The 23,272-nt window shown below is 40.2% G+C and overlaps 1 long non-coding RNA gene across 1 annotated transcript; it reads left to right on the forward strand.

The window, feature by feature from the left end:
• The first annotated feature begins 9,466 nt into the window (after positions 1–9,466).
• LOC122466988 lies at positions 9,467–19,823 on the forward strand. The gene is made up of 4 exons (XR_006292808.1): positions 9,467–9,580; positions 12,940–13,088; positions 14,988–15,119; positions 19,284–19,823. It is a non-coding gene; the product is annotated as an uncharacterized LOC122466988 (long non-coding RNA).
• The last annotated feature ends 3,449 nt before the right edge of the window (positions 19,824–23,272 follow it).

A 23,272-nucleotide genomic window follows, 5' to 3' on the forward strand; every position in this document is an offset into this window, starting at 1 on the left:
TGAACTTCTGACACACTGTCCAAAACACTTCAGGAAAGTTCATTTCCAAAATCTCAGTCAGTTAGACTCCGAGATAAAACGGGGAGAAAAAGGCATTGTAAGAGGGATTAATGAATGGAACTGGGGAGGGGCTGATGAGGCCTGAACTAGCGAGGCCTAAATTCCTTTCTCGTAACTTCTATTTTCAGTTTTAATGATGAGTGTAGGGTAACCTGGTGCATCCTGACACCTATCTCTGTAAAAGCATTAGAGAAAGTGGTTCACCCATATTTGTTTTAAAACAAAGGAAATCTGTTCTCCAGAACAAGGAGAAAGGCAACCTGATCCTTATTCAAGTAGGCACTGGCACCAAAAGTCCAAGTAAAGATGTAAAAGCAATTGCTGCTGTCTCACTCCATCTGGAATGTTCTATACCCCAAAAAGCAAAGTGAATACTCACAAATCACTCATTTACATGCCCTTGAGTCCTTCGTGGAGGGAAAGGACTTCAAAAACTTAGATGAGTTGATATTTCAGGAAGTGAATCATTCCAGGTAAGCACAGAAATTTCACACACAGACATGCAGATAATCACCATAATTAACTCCAAGGAAAGAAGTTGCATCCCTCACCCTCTAAGGACTGTCCTTTTAGGGTCAACCGAAATCAGTTCTGTATAATTCAGTGGGAAGTTCTGTTCAGAGAGAGCTGCCACTGTTGGTGATTCTACCTGGGGTAAACAAAGCAAGAGCCTCAGGAAAGAAACCCAAAGTTCTGATGAACACATGGCTCACTGGAGATATTTTATTATAGTCAAGGCAGAAATAACAAAAGCAAAAAGTATAAGAGAAATATACTTCAAGCCAATAACCAGCCTCTATCTTGTATATAGTTTTGTAAATTGCTGAGATTGGAAAGGAGAACTTAGAAATTACTTAAATGTATCTTCTAAGTCTCTGGTCTAAAGAGCTTGAATGCTCCCTCTCCTACTCATCATCCTTCCTGGTAACACCACAGGTCAAGACTAGTAGACCCCTCTGAACTAAAACCAAAGGTTTAAAAATATAATGACCCATGGTGCTCACTATTACATTTTTCAAATGGTGGCATGTAGAGCATGCCGGTGTAGGAGTCAGAATCCACTCAGAGATCCTGGAAATATTTTAAGGTCTCTGGATTTCAAGTTCCTCATCACATGCAGGTTTATGATTAAGAACATGAACTCTGAGGGCACCTGGGTGACTCAGTCAGTTAAGGGTCTGACTTTGGCTCAGGTCATGATCTCACAGTTTGTGAGTTCAAGCCCCGCATCAGACTCTGTGATGACAGCTCAGAGCCTGGAGCCTGCTTCAGATTCTGTGCCTCCCTCTCTCTCTCTGCCCTCCCCAGCTCACGCTCTCTCTCTCAAAGATAAACATTAAAAAAACTTAAAAAAAAAAAAAAAAAGAACATGAACTCTGGGACCAAATTTCTCAGGGTCAAATCACTTTACCCTTTATTTTATGACCTTGGGCTTAGAATATCACCTGACTCATGGTTATTGCTGCATACATGTTGCTATTGTTGTTACAGATAAACTGAGAATTAAAACACTGGTCCTTCCCCCACCACAGAGAAGTAATAAGGAACAAGCAAGATGAGATTTTTGAAAAGCATTTAAAAAGAGTACAAAAATTACTATGCAAGAAAATTTCCTATTATGTTTTTTTATAATACATTCCACTAATCTCTTTCATTGATTCTAAGACACATTTTTGTTCACATTTTAACATCTTTGAAAGTGAATGCATCTTACAATTGATGGTATTACATAGTTAACTTGACAATCTTTTAAAATTTCTTTAAAAAAAATTTTTTTAACGTTTATTTAAAACATTAAAGGAGAGAGAGACAGAGCGTGAGCAGGGAAGGGGCAGACAGAGGGAGACACAGAATCTGAAGCAGGCTCCAGGCTCTGAACTGCCAGCACAGAGCCTGATGTGGGGCTCAAACTCACGAGCCATGAGATCATGACCTGAGCCAATGCTTAAACTACTGAGCCACCCAGGCACCTCTCTTTTAAAATTTCTAATGGTACATAAAGCAATGTTTTGTAATTAATGTTATCTTTCATTCAATGAAATATGATAGTGTATCTTCAATAAATGCAACTCCATTGGTTATTTCTGAATTCAGACATCTAATCCTGTTGGGGATAATGATTTTCTTTATTCTTCAGATGCCTTCTTTTATATTCCAAGCTAATTTAGTCCAGGAGTACTACTCCTAGACTATGAGTCAGAAGGAGTAGGGTCCAATCCCAATCAAAACAACCAAAAGGGTAGGGAAATCAGGAGGATTCGATAAAATGACACACACAATAATCTTAACTGGAGAAAAACACATTAAAGAAGCTAGGATATTTATGAGGCATAGTCCTCAAATAATTTCAGGTAGGTATTATGTGATAAAAATGATATTTCAAATTCATGGGGAAAGAATGAACTTACTAATGAAAAAGTTGACCAAAGACAAAAAGGGAGATACTTAAAGGGGGAAGAAGAAGTAGAATTGAAGACCTACCTTATTCCTTACTGTAAAATAAATTCCAAGTGCATTTAAATGTGGCAAAAAAAACCCCACAAAATATTTCAACAATGAAAACTTCTGACGTATCCACTATGGACAAAGTCCTGTAAAGGACAAAACAAAGTCCTTCCTTTTGTGATACATTCCATTAGGTCTAGAATAACAAGTGCCATGAAAACAAAGAAAGGCAAGGGAGGTATAGAGTGGTAGCAGTTTGCTACTTTATAAGCCCTTTCTATGATATATAAATGCACTAGAAAAAAACATTTTTCAAAATAACTTTAGAGTATAACAGACATTCCTAAATATGACAAAAATGCATAGGCAACATAAAGAAAAGCACTAATAAATTTAATTTGTTTATATTTTTAAATTTCTGAATGGGCAAAAAAATCTATAGATAAATGGCAATGGGCAGGGTGGGGAGAGTATTGGGAGGGAGGGAATTGCTACATTTTGGACAAAGAATGAATTTCCTTCTAAGTATTCTTTCGTTGTACAATTTTCAAAATCCAGTATAAGAAAGGAGAAACAGGATTCTAACACTGGCACCAACTAGTTTTGTGACCTGGTGTAAGTTGCAACCCCACTAAAGCTAGAGCTCCACTTCTATTACATGAGAGAGCTGGACTAGCTCCCACACAGGGTCCTTCTAAATCCAACACTGTGCAACTGTCTACAAATCTCCAGTTTTGAAAAAAGAGAAAAGGCACAATGTGCGTTAAAGAAAATGAAATGTCTTACAGAATACAACACAGATTGAAAGACAGGCTGTTTTGCTTGGATTCCTAAAAATTTGCAATGCAGAAGTACAAAATGAGACTTCTTTGTAACTTAAAATTTTTAAAGAATCATGATGGGTGAAAAGTAACCTAGAATCACATTATTATCCAGTTCACAACCAACAAATCATAAAAGGTATCCCTCCTTTTAAGGAAACAAGGGGTCATTAAGGGGCTACCTTCCTTAGAGTGAAAAAAATTAAATTCCAGTAAATCTGGGAGGAGGGCAGCATACACACCGAGTGACCCAACACCTACAAAAACCACAAAGGAAGTGAAGGGAAGGGGAGAGGTGGTTTCTATCAAGAGCGGTGGGGAAATGACATCCTGGTAGGACTGCTGTGCACAGCTCACCCCAGCGTCTTTTCACGGAGCCTGACTTACAACCTAAGTGACTCTGGGGGTCTGAGTGAGGAAGTGGATTGGCCCCAGCTGGCTCCTCATATTTCGTATCTCCAATGCTCTGCTTAACCCAGATGATGTCACTTTTTACTCCCAGGCTTATCTGTGGACGCCAAACTGCAGGAGAATCTCTCCCCCAACTGCTCACAGCCTCCCTAGCCCATGACGTCATTCCCACAGCCTTCCACGGCTCCCTGAAGCTGCTCCCTTCACCTATCATCCCACCATTCCAGAACAGTGGCACGCACATCAATAAAACATAGTCTGTGATTTGGGTTTCATTAAGGTTTTGAGGAAATCTTTTGCCCTGGACAGTTAGAAAAGGAAACAGAGCAAAGAAATAAAACAGCAGCTCATTAGACCTGAAGCAGAGCATAGAGTTGAACCCCACTCACTTGGAAAGGGTTGCTTAGGGGTCTTGGGAAGTCCGCAGGCTCTATGAAAAGGAGCGTTTCTCTTCAGACATTAAGCAAGTAATTTTGTCAGTGGCATTTAAATGAAGGGCAAGAGGTCTAATCTAACCACTAAGATATCAAATTAGAACAAAACCATTCTAAGAGTGTGAGTCCCTTACTTGATAACATCTGAACCACAGGGACTGCCTTGACCACTTGAGGCTGCCTGACAATCCCAGCACCCTTACAAAGCCGGGCTTCTCCTTTCTGTAAGAAATTCTTCCTTAAAAGGAGATGAGTTTTGGGGAAATAGCTTTCTTAAATAGCTATTTATGAAGGGTCTATTCCCCAGTAGTTGTCATGATCCATGCTTTGGTGCATGTTGCCTTATTCTGTGGGGATTCAGTTGAGGTCAGAAACAGTGGGTCTGCTGAGACCTTATGAGAGTCTGCAGAGAAGCCTGTGATATGAGGTCCCAGTTTTATAAATTGGGGCTTGGAGCAAGGGGAGTCACCCAGCTCAGGGCTTCTTCAGCAGGGGATCTTATTAAAATACACACCCTTGTGCCGCAGGTCTGGGATGGCACTTGAGATTTCGCATTTCAAAAAAGCTCCTGGACCACTCTTTGGGCATCTCCATTGGGTCATCCCAGCCTTGGCTCTGGTGGGAGAGGGGTCTGGCTGCTGGAGGTGGCTGATGCTGTCAAAGGATCATGAGTGAAAATATTCAGCCTCCTACTTTTTCCCAGTTCAGTCCCCTAAAGAGAGCTTTCTTTTTTTTAATAAACCCAGTGGTTAACAACCAGCTTGTTAGTTAAAGGCCTGAGGGACACAGAGGGAGGCTTATGCTCTACTACTCAGTTCATTAACCAGAGTAACAACCAATTTCAAGGTGATTATTGCTATTATAAGCTCTGATCAATTTTTTAAACATGTTTCCAGGTTTTGAACCTAAAGCAGGAATATTAGAGCAAGGAGAGCAGCTGTGTTGAGAATTAGTCATATCCCCAGATTAATATCTGATCTCTCCATCAAAAGGGACACAGGACACATTTAGTTAGGGTTCTAATTGTGCCTCCAATAAACCTCCACCACAGTGAAATATGAGCACCCATAATTTTTAGTTTCAACTTCCTATTCATAATCCATCTGACTGGATGGTCTTGAGCAAAGCAGTTAAAGCAATTTGTTTCACTTATATAAAGGAATAAATCAGTGCTTAATTATATGAGGTTTATTATTAACAGTGCTGGCAATCTGACCATATGCCATGACTTCATCTTTTTAGATGAAGAAAAAATATGAGAATATATACTGATTGCTTTTATGATGCCTTTCTCCATTCTAGAGTGACACATGGGGATGAAGGTAGCACAAAATGTGACCCAACAAGGAAAATAAGAGGCCAGGAATTCACTTCTCTGAACACCCAACAGTGGACCTGGGGTGCAATGGAGAATGGTCAGGGAACAGTTGCCATCAATCAGGAGCAGGGATACTTCAACCCATCCTAAGTACCACTTCCCATCATGAGAACAAGGCCATCAAATTTTTTTCTACAGAATCTCAGTGTCTTTCCTAAACCAGCATCCAATCGCCAGCCTGCTACAGAGGAGAGAGACACAGATTTGATGTCAGAGATGTGGGTCCACCTCCCTACTCTTGCTCTTATGAGCTGTGTGACTTGAGTAAGTGATCTAACCCCCTGACTTCCAATTTCCCTAGCTGAAAAACTGGGATATCAATGTCTCCCATGCAAGGTCATATGAGGATTAGGTATAATGGATGGTTAGCACCTGGCCCTATTAAGTGTGCAGTAAAAAGTGGCTATTAGTCTGGAAACTCCTGTGCTGGGGATAAATCAGAGATCTGAGACTTAACCATGTCCACATCCTGTTGTCCTAGGTGAACTGGCTACATCAATGACAATATTTCAAATTGTGTTTTTACACTCTTGCCTTTGATGTCTACTTCCAGCACCCAGGGCCAATTTGCCTTCCTCTTTAGATTGCTGTGTATCCCACAGCCAATTGGTAAACCTTTTTATTTTTTATTTTGCCTTCCTCTTTAGATTGTTGTGTATCCCACAGCCAATTGGTAAACCTTTTTAATTTTTATTTATTTTTTATGTTTATTTAGTTTTTGAGAGAGAACACGAGTGGTGGAGAGGCAGAGACAGGGGGAGACACAGAACCGGAAGCAGGCTCCAAGCTCTGAGCTGTCAGCACAGAGCCCGACACGGGACTCAAACCCATGGGCCATGAGATCATGACCTGAGCCAAAGCCAGATGCTCAGCCAACTGAGCCACCCAGGCTCCCCAAGGTAAACCTTTTTTAAAAAAAAGTTGGGGCACCTGGGCGGCTCAGTCAGTTAAGGGTCCAACTTCAGCTCAGGTCATGATCTCACGGTTCGCGAGTTTCACCCCGCATCAGGCTCTGTGCTGACAGCTCAGAGCCTGGAGCCTGTTTCAGATTCTGTCTCTGTCTCTCTGTCTGTCTGTCTGTCTGTCTGTCTCTCTCTCTCTGTCCCTCCCCCACTCACGCTCGGTCTCTCTCAAAAATAAATAAACATTAAAAAAAGTTTATTGGGGTGTCTGGGTGGCTCAGTCAGTTAAGTGCCTGACTTAGGCTCAGGTCATGATCTCACAGTTGGGGACTTCAAGCCCCGCATCGGGCTCTGTGTTGACAGTGCAGAGCCTGCTTTAGATCCTCTGACTTCCTCTTTCTCTGCCCCTCCCCAGTTCTCCCTCTCTCTCTCTCTCAAAAAGAAGCACTTAATTTTTTTTTCAAAGTTTAGTTATTATGAGAAAAAGCATGAGCAGGGGAGGAGCAGAGAGAGAGAGAGAGGGATAGAGAATCCCAAGCAATTTCCACACCGTCAACACATGGAACCCAACATGGGGCTCAATCTCACGACTGTGGGATCATGGCCTGAGCCAAAAATAAGAGTCAGATGCTTAACCAATTGAGCCACCCCGGGGCCCCTGGTAAACCTTTCTGAGGGTGCCTATTGTATAGATGAACTAGTCTTGTATCACACAGGATGCTGGGAGGCTCTGAATTTATTGAGAAAGGGTGTTAAAGCCTTCAGGATCAGAAGTGGGAGCAGGCAGGTTTGCTCAGGAAGTGCCTCACATAGGTTCCTGGCACTCCTGATTTGTCAGATGCTAATAGCCCAATCAGTGTATATTCTCCCTTCTTCCTTGGTAAAAGAATCCAGTTGGGATTGCCTGGCTAAAATATGCCCTTACAGGTCAGAGTGACCAATGATGTGTAGATGGATATTGTTGAAAATGAGTTACAAGAAGAGATTTTCTCTTAAGAAAGAGACAGACAGCTAGGATCTCCTCGTTTCGCCCTTCATCCCCTACATAGGCATGGAAGTGATGATAACTACAGCTCCAGTAGTTATCTTGGACCAAGAAGCATCTCCAGGGACGGAAGCCATCCTCTTGATGAAGGAACAGGAAGCTGGAAAGAACCTAGGACTCTGAGGACACCACAAGGTCATGACATTAGCCTAGTGCTTATCTTCAGACTTCTTTTACATGAAAAAGAAAAACTCATAATTTATATGAGCTACTGTTATTCCTGACCTAATTACTATTAGAGAAATGCAATTCACCTTGCATTCTTATACACATCCCAAATAGACTTCCACTATTCACAAAGGACCCTGGAAGAACAGTGTTCCAGATCTGTGCTAAAAATGTGAAGAGCTGAGCTTTCCAACACAAAGTTATTAATAAATCAGTATGTTTCTTATAGATGGCCACAAATGTGGATGTTCCTTCTAGAGAGAAGGATTTATTTAATTTTATAATACTCTAGACTTGTAATAAATACCCTAAAGGCACACCTTTCTCAAGGTCTTTAGCTTAATTGGGTCCATATTCTAAAGTTTATGAAGTCACCAGTCCTAAATAACTCTGCTTTTCATCCCTCACCAAGGCAGCCTTCAACCCTGTACTAGATACTGCAGCAAAATAAAATGTTCTTGAAAACATTAAGGGCTGATGAACTGGTTTGGATTTTCTCCAATCCTCTAGACTTTCTCTTCTCCCCATAGATCTAAAATGAAGTCCACTCACTTTGATATGAAGGCACTTGATTTGGGGCCACTCCACATTGATTTATCTAGCAGAAGGTGCTTGCATTTTTCAAGCCAGAGCAAAGAGCTTCCATACCACTCTGCCACTGGTGTGGTTCACTGGTTCTTGGCTGCCAAATTAAACATACTGCACCATTTCTTGCTCCCACAAAGAGCAACTGAGATGGTCTGACTTGAGAATATCACCATTCAGCACTAGAGAAATATATAAATCCAAAAAAAAATCCAAATCCTAGTTAGTTTCCCTTCCCATATATGACACTTTAGGTAACTAGTGTACAGAGGAAAAAAACAGATGGAATCTATCTGAACTTTCATAAGTCATCCAATACTGACTCACACAAACATTTCCATGTTGTCTTAACTTTCTTATCTTACATTGCTGGTATAACATGGATCATATGACACTTAACAGGTAGAAATTAATTGTCGAGCAAACTTCAAGAGGGCAAACGGGCTAGTCTCCTATGTCTATTCTAGTGTTATTTAAAATCTTTATAAAATGATAAAAAAATTATTTGGGTTTGGTTTTGTTTTTGTTTTTCAGAGAGAGAGGACATACATGAGTGAGGGGCAGAGAGAAAGAAGGAAAGAGGGAGAGAGAATCCCATAAGGGGCACAGAGAGAGAGAGAAAGAGGGAGGGAGAGGAAGAGAGGGAAGAAGGGCTCACCCGAAGCAGGGATCATGCTCACCCAAAGCCAGGTCTGGAGCTCACCTGATGTGGGACTTGAACTCACGAACTGTGAGATCATGACCTGAGCCAAAGTCAGATGCTTAACTAACTGAGCCACCCAAGTGCTCAGAATACTTGTTTGTTTTGTTTTGTTTTGTTTTTTAATGTGGGCAGATGTAACAGCTGGGTGGACTTGTTCTTATCTAGATATAAGAGATAAAATTTAAGATACCTCTATTTGATTAGATAAAATGGCTCATTTGAACACAGATTGACATCTAACAGAGAAAACTGCAAAGGAATACAAATACAAAATAAAAACACTACCAGAAAAACACCTGGTTGGAGGGAGAGGCAAAGAGTCATTAGTTGTTCTGAATTCTCCAAAGATAATATAAGACTGTATCAAATGAACTCTACCAACTGCCTAGTAATCCTTCCCTGACCACGGTAATAGCTAAACATTCTGTTGGACCTCTAGAACATACTCTAAAAGCTCAGGGTTCTGATTCTGGGGTTCAGCAATCCAGAATTCTACTTCCTAGCCCTAGAACTACAGAAGACAGTGGGGCCAGTAGACCACTAGCAAGGAGATCCCAGTCCTGCCTTAAACGGTCTCCAGCCAGGATTTAATGAGGCATGAATTTGCATGGCATAGTAGATTTTTTCTGTAAGTAGTTAATTAAACTCTTGAAAAAGTGATCATAAACAGAGCTGATAAACTCAACCCAAATTAGAACATTAACTAATCAAAGCAATAAGCTTCACCTCAAAAGGACAAAACAAAAAGCTTGTAATGCCCATCTCCTCACATATAATCACACACACACACACACACACACACACACACACACACTCATACACACACACATTAGTTAATTACTAAACTCTAGTCCTAAATTTCAATCTGGTTAAATAAGGTGGAGTGGGACTTGAAAACTGAAAATGTGAATGTAAGAGAATCCAGATGTCAGTCCAATTCGCACTGGAAGGTGTGGAGAGACCCGTGCCGACCTCTGCTTCCATAAGTGAATCCACTTCACAGGTCAAGTTAACATCTTGTTGTCTAGTTTTTATATTCATATATGCAATAAATTAATAGCTCTCTGCCTTAACTTGGAATCCTCAAAGTAAAATTGCGTCCACATGCATTTTTTGCTCCTTAGAATACACTAGGTTTCCCAAAACCGTAATAACACACTAGAAATGAAAGCAATATTTCAGGTGATATATTTCATAGCACTTGGTCCTTAGCCCTCCCACACACACAAACACACCATGTCTTAGGAAACCATATAGAAAATAGGCAGTCTACTTTTTAATACCATTTTGTTCTGGGTTACAAAAAATACATGTAAAATATTTTAAAATTACCAAAAAAAAAAACACCAAAAAGGAAAAAAATGTATATATATATGTACATAATATATATACATATACACGTGTGTGTGTGTGTGTGTGTGTGTGTGTGTGTATAATCTCCTTGGTCAGAGAGATAAACCCTATTAACATTTTTGTGTCTTTTTTTCCTAGTCATTTTAGGAAATGTGTAAACATATAATTTCTAGAAAAAATGTATATCATTTAGTAGTCTACTTTTTCACTAAGGAATGCATACTAAACATTTTTCCATGGCATCAAATATTCTGCAAAGTTATTTTGAGTAACTGGATAAATTCTATTAGATTCCTTACTGTTCAGATGAAAGTAAAAAATTTAAATTAACCATTCTCTAATATTGAGTATTCTGATTGTTTCTAATTTTTCAATACCTGTCCTTAGAGGGAAGCCATTGCATACATTTATTAACATGATTTTTCTTGAACAAATTACTAGATGTAGAATTTAGGACAAAGAGTGTGAACAAATTTAAAACATTGATACATGTCAGACAAATGCCTTACAGATAAGTTGTACAAGTACAATCTGCCATAAATACATGAAAATGTCCCAAAGTGTGTTGAATTTCACTAATGTCCTTATCAGCTTATTTTCTCTTTGACAACTAAAAAAAAGACGTATGAATTAAAATTTAATTTTTTATTGCTAGTGAGACTAAGCCTATATTAATTTGCTGATTGTCCATTTGTATTTCTTCTCTATTAACAGAGAAGTTAATTATTTATTCATGATCTTAACCTTTTTTCTATTGGAGTGTTTGTCTCTTTATTTGGTTGGTAAGAAAGCAGTATATTTTAGGGATATGCACCTTTTACTGACAAAGACTATACACATTTCCCCCAGTTGTCTTTCAACTTTCCTCATAGTTTTGATATTTAGAAATGTTGGAGGGTTTTTGTGGCCAAATCTATCCATCTTCTGTCATATTTTTAAATTATTTTCATAAAGTCCTTCTTTGCCTTGTAACATCACTTATTATATTTACGAACTTCTGCCATTGCATCTACTGATTTGTGTTTTGCTTTTGTTTTTAGCTCTCATATTTAATACATCTGAAACTTATTTCGCCATGGCAAAAAGAAAGGCCCCTCTAATCCAGACTAAATGATTTTATCCATGAGTCCCAACTTACCCCACTGGTACCACATACATTCACTACCTTATTTATACAGCACTACATTTGGGCTATAACTTAAGCATAATGATTAAGAGGTTGAGTTTTAGACTCAAGACGGAACTGATTTGGATTCACCCTTCCTACCTCCTATGACCTCTGGCCAGTTACCCAACCTTCTTAAGCTTCAATTTTCTCACCTGAAAACCACTTAGCATAAGACCCTGCACATATTAAGTGCTCATAAATATTAGTCATTAGCAATATTTTCAATAAGTTCTCAGAATGACCACCCAAATTCTACATCTGCATCTGATTTTTTGTCACCACAACATCGAAGAATTGTATAGACAATTTCCCCAATGGCCTAAAGCTTAGTGAGGTAGCTTTACTCACTTCAACCACGCCATGTAGAGCCAAATGATAATTCAAGGGACACCAGAGTCACTATGTTTCTCCACAAAGTTCCTGGCCTCCCTTTCTCCCCCTGCCTCTTAGTATAAGCCACCACAGGCCAGCGGAAGGGCAAGAGGGGGTCCACAGGTCAATACCACTGCTTCCCCCACTTACAAAACACAGACTCTGCTCCAGCCTCCTCCCTGACTGGGAGAAGCCCACTCACTTTACTCTATGGCTTAAAGTATTTACTTTTCCTTAAGGAAGAACCGGTGTCATTACATTTGGAGGCCTGGATAGTTTAGAACTCAGGAGAAAAGAGAACTCAGGGAGAGAACTCCAAGGCAAGATACTCAGAGTTTTCAATGGTTGTGCAATTAATTCAGTAACCTGCCCCAATCTCAGATGATCTCTAAAGACTGAAAAAACACCACCTGGCTAAAAAGCCAAGCAGTTAACTCTGAGACATAAATCATGTCTTGGTTACAAAGTTCTCCACCTCTCTCTTAAATCATTACATTCACTTCAATATTTCCTTAGCACAGAGGTGGGAGGCAGTTTGATATATAGCGGAAAGAACACAGTATTTGGAGTCAGATATAGTTGAGTTTGGGGAATCCCAATTCCAACACTCATCAGCTGTGTGAACTTGGAAAAGAGAATGGGTTTACTCATCTGAAAAATGGAGACAAAGCTTCTAACTTTACAGATTTATGGTAGGGATTAAATCCTACCTAATGTAGGAGATATTAACAAATGGTAGGACTTGTTACCTATAATCATTGGCACTTCAGTGTATATACTGTCTTCTCCATATTCTCTCAGTTTAGGACCTAGGGATTTGAGAGCTAGAAGGGAGATAGATCCAGTCGTCTAACTCTTCATTCTACACAGAGGAATTGAGACCCACCAAAGAGTTCAAAAGACATTTCTAAGACATGTGACCAGATATCCGCCAAACCCCATCACCTGTCTTTTAGTCTAGTTCAGTTCAGCATTTATTTTAGCATCTACTATATGTTGTGTGATGGAGAGTAAAATGAAGAATAAGACAGAGCCTACACCCTTGGGCAGCTCAAATTTCAGTTCCCCTCTGACTGTACACTCTCCCTCTTTAGACCATAAACTCCTCAACTAAGAAGACTGTGTCTGCCACCACCTTCTAGCACCCCACAGGAGCCAAAGTCCTGTGGTGCATACAATTGGTACCCAACACATTTTGGAGAAAAGAACTAAGAAGCAAAGCATCTTTATTGTTTCGTATCAGGTATGCTCCAGATGGAGAAAACCATTTTCCTAAGTAAGCCAGGGTCCACAGTACAACTTGCCTTGTCCTCTAGGGCACCATTCTCTCCTTAGCCTCAGTCCAGCCCCACAATAGAGACAGTAAAAGAATCTGACTCCAGAGCTTCCAGGTTTCTCATCACACCATCTCTTCTAATAATCTAGGAAAATGAAGAAGATAATGTAGGGCAGTCCACTCTCTGAGTAAAACAGGCAAGAGCCTTTTGAATGGATCCCCCGCTCTGGGTACAAGTGGTATGAGGGCTCATCATTAAGTTCTTCACTTCGTTATCTCTTCTTGCTGAGCCTTCACTGTTCCATCACTATTCTCCATCAGCTCTTCGATTTTACGTCTAGACCTTTGCTTTGAATGTCTCCGTGTTGCTGCACTATCAATTAGTGGCTGCAATTAATTCTCTAGAAGCCAGGCTTTCCTGGCCAAGTACCCAGGAGTCAAAGGGACTCCTTCATCCTGGGAGATGGTGCCCATGACTGCCTGACTCTTCCAGTAGGCATCAAGGAAATTGCAAGCCACTTCCAACTTGCTTACTCTCTATGTGCATATTCCTGTCTTCTTCCTCTGGCTAGAGCTGAGAGAGCCAGGCAGTGAGGTCTCAGTGCCTCTGAAGAGGATCTACCTCTGCACATAGCCATAATTTGATGCCTCTCTCTGGGATACATATAGGGAGTTATTGAGCCAAGAGTTTATTATCGAGCTTAGCATGAATACACAGTGCAGAGAGCTGAGTGCAAAACCAAATGTTCCAAGTGTTCCTAATTCCATGTGTTTTGAAGTGCCTGAAGCAGGAATTTTATGGAAGAGGGAGAAAGACTCTTCCCTGGTGGTAAATTAAGGATACATCTCTTTAGCTTTGGATCACGATCAGGCCCTTAGCAGTGAACTAATCCCATTCTCTCTTTATTTTCTAATTGCATTCCTACCAACAAGGCTGAACCTTGTTTTCATAGTATGGTAAGCCTTGCTAAAAAGCTTCTCTGTTCTGAGGCTCCCTCTAAAACATGTCTTCACTTCCAAGGGTAATGAACTCTTTTATAATAAACGCCTTGCTTTAATGCACACTCTCTTTGGTTTCCAGGAACTGCCTTATAATTACACAGCTCAGTATTGCATGTCAGAGGTTTGCTTCACCTTTAATATTTTATGAAGAAATTCAGATTTTGACAGTAAAAATATTTAACCCAGAGGACCCGGAGCTCAGACTGTTATTTTGTAAAGTAGCCATCTAGCTGCACACTTGTGCATCGCTGCTTTCCCCAGTGCATACTCACACTCTTTGGTTCTCTCTGAGCAGACCCAACCACATGCTGTCCAGATGGAAACCTGGCTGTATCATTACATTATATTGAAATAACCCAATACCACCTGTTTCTGTTGGGGCTCCTGCCAACATTTTCCCATAAAACATTTATTTTGCTAATATTTTAGTTGGTCACCACAGAAGGACACTTGAAGTTAAAGATTTACCATGTGTTGCAGCCACTCGGAGCCAAGAGAGGCAAAAAAATAAAAATAAAAACAAAAAGCCCTTTGAAACCAGACAGCTGAGTTGGAGAAGAGCAAATGTCTATCCATTGTTTCCATCGGTGGATGCTTCACCTGGCATGATGTAATCACGGGCACCGGGATTTCAAAACAAGGTTTTCTTGGCGATCTTCACAAAATGAATTATTTTCGTGTGTCTGGTGCTCACCTTTGGGTTGTAAAAATATTTTCAGCTTTGCAAGGAGACTTTTCTTCTTCTTGGCAAATTTACCCCGTCTAAGATGGTGCATGTGTAAATAAGTTTATGAGGATAGGAAGTGGATTAGATTAATTTGACATATAGAAACATAAGGTGTATATTATTTTCATTCCATCAAGAACAAGATCGGGGATTGGTGTTACATATTAGGAACTGACCCTGAACATGATGTTCAAAGTCATTAAACGCTCTTGGAAACAGAAGCAATGACTTTATCTTCGGGGCTGAACATCCTCAGTTGGAATCCCTTGGTAAGTAGATATACTGCAACCTTAATACAGTTGGACAGCATTTTGTTTTTCTGTCTTCTGCAACTACATAACTGTTTGTCATAAAATATATAATTAAAGCTTAACTGGCTCTAAGATTGGGAGACCACTGAAAGAGTTTACCAAGGGTGTCACTTGGAACTGTCTGCATCTAGTTGCACCTTTAGAAGAAGACCTTTATCATCTACCTCCTGTGTCGTTGCCTCTGAACCCAGCTTCCCTGCTGATTTTAGCTTACACCAGCATTACTGACTTAATTTTCTCTTGTACACTGAACCTCTTCTCCAAAATGAAGCCCAGAGGACTAACAAAAACACACAAAGAGATTAATGGAGTTTGGCACATATGCTTAACTTCTCCAATCTTCTGGTTTTCACAGTGCCTGGAATGTTCATGAGATTTTCCCAGAATTCTGATTCACTGCAAAGCGGTATTCCTTTCTATCACTGTAATTGGTGATTCAATTATAAAGGTTAACTGCATAGCCTTTGCCCCTCTTTCTCCCCAGTTAATTAGGAGGCTGTGTCTTCCCTTGCGCCTCTTCTAGACTGATGACTAAAAATCAGAGGGGAAAAAAAAAGGAGTGAGCCTGGAGCCTCACTCATGTAATGTGTCCATTTTTCAGCTCAAGGAGCTCTTTTACACCAAAATGCCCACTTTGCATTGTAAAAGTAATTTATATTTTAGATATTTGTTTTAAAAGTCAACTTGTAACCTGTAATGGCTATAGATATAGATTAAGAATCACAAGTAAAGCAATGTACCTCTCTTGACAGCTCCCATTCATGTTCACATGTCCTCCCTGAAGACAGATAATCATATAATTAAGCGATCCATTTTTCAGCATATATGTGCTGCACAAAAGACAGTAATACAATGAATCCTGGTGTGTTCAAAGTAGAAAATACTGAATAATCACCTTTTTTTATGAAAGCACTTGACCTTTAAATTGATATTTTCCCCCAACAAATTATAATTATTGTTCAAAGAGGTGTTGAATACAGCACAGATAATCCAAAGGTGGCCCATCTGTTACTCACTGTTACAGTCTGTCAAATCACAGCTTTAGCTGACTGCCATAAAAAGTACAGAAAGAGTCACTTTTGGCTTTCTGTCAATACCAACCTTAATTTTTTTGTTCCTTTTCTAAGATTATAAATCTAAATTCTTAAGACCCACATGAATTCATAAATACCAAATACCACTTGTGAATTTGCATCTTTGTACTTGGAGAATCTCAACATTCTGGATGGCATTAAGCAGGACAAGTGGTAACTCAGCCTTGAATGTTGAGTCTGCTCTCAAAACAGAAACTTTTCTCTTGAGTTGCCAGACTTAGCCCATAAAAATAGAAGATGTCCAGCTAAATTTCAATTTCAGAAGTATAAGAATGTCCCATACAGAAATGTATTCATTATCTATCTAAAATTCAAACTCAACTGGGCATCCTGCATTTTATCTGACTGCTCTACATCTGAGCACTCAGTCTCTCATTCTGATTTGCTCTAGGTATCTCTTTTTTTCCCTTTTCTAAAGAGGGAAACATCAAAAATGGACAGCTACAGCTTCCAATACACATAGGTCGCTGATGGCTGAAAATGAGGAGTACTAAGAAGTCAATATCCAACATCCTTTATGTGGTTGATTTTTATTAGTTACTGATTGGACCGTCTCCCTTCTCTGATTAAACAACTCTCTTAATCACTGCCTCAATCCCTGGAATCCTTTATCAAGAGCAAGGACAATTCTGTCCAGTCTAAGCAAAGAAAAATGTGAACCTTATGCTAATATTCAAAAGCTTTTGTTTACCCTGCCAGCATCTGTTGGGATGTGTGCATTGTGTGGATTCATCATTAGAAATGCTAAAGGTGACACAATGGTTTCTGATGCAGTCAGCTCGGTTCTGTTTGAGCACCGGATAGGTGCCCTGCCCTTCCCCCAAAGGGTCCTCCCTGCACTCCAAGCTCAGACCTGGACCCAGGGGAAAGGCTAGAGCAGCCAAAGTGGGCAGAGGGCTGTAAGCCCCAAGGCGACAACCCCCATGGCAAGGCTGCCAGGCCAGAGGAGCATCCTGGCCCAGCAACAGCAGAAACCTCTTCACCACTAGCCATCCCCACCTTTCTACTGTTGGGAAAGAAAATTTTCCTGGGTCCCCACTTCATTTCCCCTTCCCTCGTGTCATAAAGTGGCCACCACAGACTCAATATGAAATAATAATACTTCCTCAAAAAAGAAAAAAAAAAGCAAACCTAAGAATCCGTATTAAAGCAGGAAACAGAGGAGAATGAAAACATTTTTTTTCTTTATTGAACTGTTGCACTGATGAGAATCAATAGTAATTTTAAATGTTTTCATTTCACATTTAAAATGTTTTATATTTGTAAGTTTGGAGTTAAAAGGGCAAGTTCACTTACCTCATTTTATATCATAGCAATCTACTGCTAAAAGAAGCATAAGAGCACTTCCAACAATCTCTAAAAGGCATGGAACAGTTTTCCTTGCCAAATAGTTCTCCAAGTGTGGTCCCCAACCAGCAGCAGCAGCAGCATCACAGGGTCTTTTCAGAAACAGAAATTCCCACCCCCATCCAGACCTGCTGAACCAGAACCTTTGTTATAACAAGGCTTCCAGGTGATTCCCATGCACTATGGTTCAAGAACCACTGCCCTAGTCTATGAGATACTGCCAGGGTAGACTGAGTATCTCCTGGCTATCTGACCCAAACAGTGGCACTTTCAAGCACTTTTATGGAGTGTTGTAGTGTTTGTAGAGTGTTTATCTCTTTCTGCCAATATGAGATTGGCACTTCAGATTTCTGTGCCAGACTTAAAAACAGATTAAGACACTGGTTTGTCCTTTTAAGAAGATGATCTCCATTTGTTACTTTGTAACTGCTCCCCATGAAACACACACACACACACACACACACACACACACACACAATTGCCTCTGCCCATTTCAAGGTATCTCCTCCCGCCCCCCTTTTGGTATATCCTGCACTCCCTCTCCACAGCCTCTTCTCTTTAACTTTAACCTTCAGCCTGTATCACCTCAGTCTCCACATTCACCCATCCCCCATTTCCCCTCTTCAGCCTCCATCTTTTCTTCAGTTTCCAAAGCTCCTTTCTCATTTACAGCCTTACCCTATGCACCATCTTTCACCCAATACCCTGGATCAATCTTAGAAACTCTACATTCTAGCTCCCACTCTTACCCTGTGCCCCATTCTCTCCCATGTAAGCACTATCTCCTTTCCCCACAGGTTAGCCAGACTCATCACATCTGGCTGCTCATCCCCAGCTTCCACTGATTTCCTGATGGCTCTTGTTCTCAGCCCCAGGCCTTATGAGGTCACCAGTCCCAGACTCACTCCTCTTTCCCTAGCTCTGGAATCACCTGTCTTTGGCCTCTATTTCTGCTGTGACAGAATTTTTTTCTCTGATGTTACAGTCTTCCCCTACTTTCATACTCAACTCTTTTTATGATCTATCCACTGTTTTCCTTTTAAAATATATTTAAGTAAATAAGAGAGTTGATTCTGAGGGAAGTAACCATCCAGGTGGGATGAGGATAAATCACAAATTGTGGAGGTGGTAACAGAACAGATGATGGTGTAAAATCCTGGTGTAGCAGGCGGGAATGGCACTGCAAGAAGCCAGAAATGTTAAATATCAGAAAAGAAAAGATCCAGGGGTAGAGATAAGCCACGTGGTTCCAGATCATGGAAGGCATATCAGTATGGGAAGAGTAAAGAGCCAGCTCAGGTAAAACAAAAATTTTGAACCGGTAAGAATCTAACGAAATCCAAAGACAGCCTTCCTGGGACAAAATAAAAAAAAAAAATAATAACCAGACAAACATTTAATTTCAGACACTAGGAAAAACCCACAAAGCCCAATGGTGGATGAGGTCCAGAGACCCCAGTTGAAGAAATATGATACGTTTAGAAAGAAAGGTTTGAGTGCCAGTCAAAAAGGATCAATGCCAGAAAAATGTGCAAGAACTTACTTGAGCTTCACCTGAATTCAAGTTAGATCTTTGGAGGGGTGGTGTGTGTTTTAGGATACCCAGCTTTGTTTACTTTCTTTAACACAAATTATGTCTAACTTTCAGTATGACTTTGTAAAATCTGTGTTTTGATTTCAGAAACTCTGGGCCAGTGATGTTGGCTTAATGCCAGAAAGACCAGGCACTAACATATTTTGAATATGATGTCACAGACAAAGTACAGGAAATGATTATCACTGGGCAGATAAAAGGAAAATATCTTAAAAGAGAATATAAACTTCTTAACCTACTCTAGAGGCATCACGGTGAAAATTTCTGTGCACCAGAGAAAGAAAACTCGGTAATGTGTGTAAGGAGTGCTTTGCATATGTGTGAGGTTAGAGAAAAAGCCACACCTGGATTGCAAATGTATTGGCTCCATCTATGAGTGTTCTTCTACCAATCCTGAAACAAGAAAATCATTATTTTTGTGTTTCCAGCGTGATAGTGTCAGTTAACATGTATTCAGATGTTGCTATATGCCAATGCCACATGCATCAGCCCATTTAATCCTCTCTGTTACCTTATGAAGCAGAGGAAGCTCAAAGAGCTTAAGCAAAGAGTTGGTTAAATCCCTCTCCTAGAACCCAAAGGTGGTGTGGGCTAAACTAAGATTAAATCATACAGCCTGAACCCAGAGATCAAGTTCTTTTTTTTTTAATTTTTTTTAATGTTTATTATTATTTTTTAGAGACGGACAGAGCACGAGTGGGGGAGGGGCAGAGAGAGAGGGAAACAGAATCCGAAGCAGGCTCCAGGCTCTGAGCTGTTGCCACAAGCCCAATGCCGGGCTCGAACCCATGAACCGTGAGCCAAAGTCGGATGTTTTGTCGGAGCCAAAGTCATGACCTGAGCCAAAGTCGGATGCTTAATCGACTTGAGCCATCCAGGCGCCCCTCAGAGATCCAGTTCCTTAATACCATCCCAGATCCAGCAATGGTTCTCTCTCCCAAAGACCAATGTGGCTCAAAATTTAAATTCCCTAGTCAGACTGTTTTCCAACCAGACCCACAAACCATAATTGGATTATGCATTTAGAATCTGAGAAACAGGAAAGTGCAAATGGTCGAAATAATGAGCACTCATTAAACTCCTTGGAAAGAACAACATAGTCTTTCAAGGCAGTTCCTACAAGCAAGTTTTGTTTGAAGACAAAAATTAAAAAGTTGGGCAGGGCATCAAGGACGTGATCATCACTTCTAGATCTTGGTTGTTTTCCCCCAATACCCACTTCTCCACTGGTTTTCCCAGAGAATATGTAGGTGCTCACTTATTAAAAATAAACTTGCATGCCAGTCCACCCCAGAGTAAGATCAAATGGCTATCATGGGAGTGATATGAAAATGGAGTCATTTCCATGAAATTCCCAGGAGTGCTTTTTTGCTTTTAAGAGCAATGAAATCACTTTATGCTGGTAATTTATTATTTCCACCAGTTACTCAAATATTTGTCTACACGATGAAAAATTAGTTCTTACTCAAACATGTTTCTGCTTTTAAAGCAAAAGCATTCTAAATATTCAATGAAGCTGGGATTCTAGCAAAGTATCCACAAAAAGATAAATTAAAGACACATGCTTTCTTTCTCCGTAGATAAGCAAACTCAAAAAAAATTAATAAAAATTAAAAAGCTATACCTCTCTTCAATAGACCTTAAATTTTACAGACTGGACTAGATGCCTGGCCTCAGGGAAGGAGCATGATTTCATCTGAACACCACTTGTTTGCCCACTGCGCTGAGTTTCCATGTTAATTAGGTTCAACTGCTGCTGAAAAGGGTGGGTTCAAGCTAGTCTCTGTTCCGTTCCTGGTATTCATAGCCTCAAACAATAACGTATGAAGACATGAACTTTTTAAAATGTAGATCGTGGCTGGTGTTACCGGAAAAAAATATAGTTTGTGGTTCAATAGTTATGCTGCAGATTTTTCTATCACAACAATAATAGTTACCATGTTTAGGGGTGCCTGGGTGGCTCATTGGCTAAGTATCTGACTTTGGCTCAGGTCATGATCTCGCCATCCATGGGTTTATGCACCGCATTGAGCTCTGTGCTGACAGCTCAGAGCCTGGAGCCTGCTTCGGATTCTGTGTCTCCCTCTCTCTCTGCCCCTCCCCCGCCACACACACACAAATAAATAAACAATTAAAAAAATAGTTACCGTATTTATGTGGAATAGTTCCCTCTCCAACAAAGGCATAGATGTGTCATCCAAAGGAAAGGAAAGGGAAATGGGAAGGGACAGTAGGGTACTTAAGAAGAAGAAATGAACATTTACTAGACACTTCCTGACCTACTGTGGGCAACAAAATGAATGCAGGAGACCCAATTACTGCACCTAGGAGTGTAACTTCTCCCTTCTAGAACTTCTGTGCACTTGATAAAAGTAGACAGGTATGACTGAGATTGAACAGCTTTTCCTCCTGGAAAACAGGACCAATTATACTCTTTTAAAAAATACCTCTTACTAAGCTAAATATTCCCATACTACTCCCAGCAAGCTGTCCTCTGGGAGGCAAAATTAGATAGAAGCAAGAAGAGTTATATAACTCAGTCAAAACTGAGGGAGGATCAGGGAAAATGGGAAAATACTCAAAGAAATAAACTGTGTAAATAAATACAAATAATTCATCTAAGACAATAATTCAGCCTCTGAAACCTCACTTGAAGGCTGGAAGTCAATGTTTCCACTCAGTCCCATTAATATTCAAACACATCATCGTCTAGGAGATTATTTTCTCCCCTGTCATCTGTTGGCCCTCAAGTATCCTAAGTATCCAGCACATAGTAAGTTGCCAACAGTTACTTTCTGAATGAACAGGAAATCACCTCATAGACCATCCAAGATAGACAGGATCCTTTTTAGTGATTATCAAGTTTCACATGCGTTAAAGTCATAAAAAATCTGGTTTGGGTCAGCAAGTTCAGTACATCGGCCCCATAAAAAAAGTTTGAGGAGAGCCTTTTCCACTGACCTTTTCTTCACATTTAAAACGCCTCTGAATTTGACAGTAGGTATCAAGAGATTTGGAAAAGGTCATGCCTCTTGCCCGAGTAGCTCAGCTTCCAGTTATCTACCCCAAGGAAGTAATAAGAGGTGTGAATAAAGATTTATGTGTGGAGATGTTCATCACAGCACTATTTAGAATATCTGTGGACATACATGTCCAGCCACAGGGTCAATTTTAAATTAACCTGGGATCGGGATACAGCTATGCAATGGCATATCAGTGACCATTAAGTGTGATGTTTTTAGAAGTCTTTTTTAATGGCATAGATGGCATTTCATGATATGATTATAAATGGAAAAATCAGGATACCACGCAATCAATACAATACAGTCCCAAATCTACAGTAGAGAGAGAGAGAGAGAGAGAGAGAGAGAGAGAGCTATAGGGAGACAGAGGCAGATAAAGAGAAAATCAGAAGTTAATATCCCATGATATGAATAGGAGTTACCCCTCAGTTATGAGGTTATGTAATGAGTGATTTTTTTCTTTCATCTTTTTTATATTTCCCAATTATAATATAATCCCAAATTGCTTTTATAGTTAGAAAAAAGCCAGAATTGTTTAAAGTCTTAGAATTGTTATCTGCTTAAACCAGTTAGTACATCTAATCATGGGGAAAGCAACATATTCTAAGTTTTAGCAGTTTCAATCATATTGATTAAAAATAAGGGTTCCAGCACATCTACTACCACAGAACCTCTACAGTTTCCTTATGCTGTCTTCAAAACTTCTGTGCATTTGCCCAAATATCCAACTCTTTATCATCTGTGTGACAATTAGGAGCTAATAATTACAAAGATTTGCTTGGGAAGGGAAGGGAAGGGAAGGGGAGGAGAAGCTAAGGGAAGGGGAGGTTCGGAGAGTCAGATCCCAGCTGGAGTTTGCCATTGACTTTGTGGGCAGGTCACCCAACCCCTTCAGGCCTCCTTTGTCTCATCTGAGTTAAACTAGGTGATGTCCAAGTTCTTTTCCAGCTCTAAAGTCCATGAAATAATTGCCTGCTCCTCAGCCCTGGCCATGCTGTCCTAGGAGGTCACCACTGACTAAACTGCATTTGGAATATGGTAGATCTCAATTGC

This window comes from Prionailurus bengalensis, chromosome A3, assembly GCF_016509475.1.
Source record: "Prionailurus bengalensis isolate Pbe53 chromosome A3, Fcat_Pben_1.1_paternal_pri, whole genome shotgun sequence".
Taxonomy (NCBI): domain Eukaryota; kingdom Metazoa; phylum Chordata; class Mammalia; order Carnivora; family Felidae; genus Prionailurus; species Prionailurus bengalensis.